Here is a 2,373-nt window from a genome sequence, read left to right as displayed (position 1 = left end):
ATAAATTACATATTATATAAATAACACGAATATATTCGGAAATGTATATGTTTAACCTAACTATTAAAAAACTAATTATTATAATCGCGATATGCAAGAAGACCTATCCTAAACTAATAAATTTGAAAAAAGAATGTTACTACTCACGGGTATAAAAAATACCCGCGGTCACTATGCTCGCAAGAAATTCTACGTAATACAACCGGTCACCCGTGCCGATTCGGACCTTTCATCCTACGACATGATTGAGTGACCGGAGGAACAGAAATGCATGCGACTCACGATAAGATGCGAGGAACGTAGTCATCGATGATATGGTAGCTCAGGGAAAGTCGTCGTGAAGACCGTTATCAAGGAGGAGTCATGCAATCCCATCATGGAAAAAGCTGTAACAATGCATCGAATATTATTATTTGCTCATAGATATAACGTTAATTAATTGGAAAATTTAAAGCAGTGGAGGATTAATGTCTATTAATCTTCATTAAAATTTTAATGACAATAATCAAATTAGGAGTAGCAAATTGAAATGTAAACAATAGAATTAAACAATTTACATATTTCTTACATTCTTGGCTTTTGAAGCACCACTAGGTCCTTTTCAGGAAGCAGGAGAAAGAGGAAGGAGTGATAAACCTTTAACAAAACATATGTCTTCTTATAGATATATAAATAATACATGCGTGAATAATTTATTTTGAAAATTAAGTAATGATTCAGCAAAAAATTTTTTAATAACGTAATATGGAATTCTATGAAATCCTTAAACTCTAATAACAATAAAAAAGTTAAACTGTTAGTGAACTCTAATTACTGTAACAACTGAAACTCTGATATTAAAGTATAAAATCAGACTTGTTTTTTCATTTTGAATAATTAAAGCAAAATATAAGGAATAAAATTAGTTGGAGTACAATATGCAAAAATTCTTACATGCTTAGTTTTGAAGCATCACTGCTTCCTTCCAGAAGCACTGGAAAAAGTAGAAATTATGAAAAACTGAAACAAAACATATGAAATATTATAATTTGTTCTTAAAAATATATCGTTCATTGTTAGAAAAAGTCTAAACTCTATTTAAAGTTGAAATATTAAAGAAATAAAAATTGAAATTGTGTTAAAATCCAACTACTATAAAAATTTTTCTCATTATATTATATTAATTTTTTCTCATTTCAATATACAAAAATATAATAATTTCGCAATAGATTGTTTTCTAATAACAATTAAATGATTTGCATAATTTCCTATATATTAATATAAAAACATTAATTAATTACTTAATAGTATATCTGATTATTAACGATAATCTATATACCCGAAACATTTTTATATGTGAACAGTTTTAAATGTGATTTATTTCACCTCTTTTTCTTTCTTCTTAATATTTTCAACAAATTATGCAACTATTTATAAAATGATGTTATTATATGCCAATTGTAAGCTGTATAGCAATTATTTAGCAAATATCGATTACTATTGATCCAATAAAAAAAGAAAATAGTCGTGCACGTACCTCTGCTTTGTTATAATACTTCAATCGTTACCAAATCTGCATGAGAAATCAACGACTCGATTTATTAATAATCATCTATGACGTCCATCTTGTTTCAGTTCGAATTATGGAATTGTTAATCGCTTGTGGCGTCTGTGATCTGGACCCCTATTCTTTCAATCATGTAACCAGCCAATAATCTACACAAAAGAAAACCATCAATTTCAAATAAATGTACGACAAGACCAATAATTTGCAATAACAGAAGAAACTATAGTAAAGGCCGGTAATGTGAATAAAGTAATAATAGAACCCAAATTCTACCTCAAAGATCGATAATATGAACGATCAATAACTGTAAATTGACAAATACGCAGTCAATGATAAAAGTAAAAGAAAATTTTGAGATACAATATAATTTTACTAAGATGATAATCAATAAACGATTAAATACGAACGTACTATTTGAATGAACCAGATAGAAGCGTAGAATCGTTGATAAAGTCGAAATAAAACAACAGGATGACGCCCGAATTTTCGCTGCACGACTTTCAGAAACATGTCACCGCTCGGTTAGGTTGGAACTACGACTTTCCAATATTCCGGACCAATAGGAGCGCTTCATATGACGTCACAATTCATTGCGCCAATAGGTACGCTCGATTTGACTTCGCAATATATTCCGCTAATAAGAACGCTCGATTTTCGTATACACGAGCACGCGCAAATTTATTGTATTCAAACAGTCAAATTGATGGAATTGAGAAATAGAAAACATATTTAAGACAATGTTCAGTAACAATTACGAATAAGATTATGTTCTTAATGAAAATCTTTTATATTACATGAGTGTAGCTGCTACTATTAAACAAAATATT

At 29.3% G+C, this 2,373-nt stretch overlaps 1 long non-coding RNA gene across 1 annotated transcript; it reads right to left on the bottom strand.

Annotated features, from left to right (window-relative positions):
- Positions 1-1,365: 1,365 nt before the first annotated feature.
- LOC139996014 (uncharacterized) lies at positions 1,366-2,051 on the bottom strand. Its single transcript, XR_011802114.1, has 3 exons — positions 1,958-2,051; positions 1,513-1,695; positions 1,366-1,406 (listed from the first exon to the last, which is right to left on the bottom strand). It is a non-coding gene; the product is annotated as an uncharacterized lncRNA (long non-coding RNA).
- Positions 2,052-2,373: the final 322 nt, after the last annotated feature.

Source organism: Bombus fervidus, chromosome 17 (assembly GCF_041682495.2).
Source record: "Bombus fervidus isolate BK054 chromosome 17, iyBomFerv1, whole genome shotgun sequence".
Lineage (NCBI taxonomy): Eukaryota > Metazoa > Arthropoda > Insecta > Hymenoptera > Apidae > Bombus > Bombus fervidus.
Note: the sequence above shows the minus strand (reverse complement) of the source record. Positions and strands in the feature narration are given on the sequence as shown.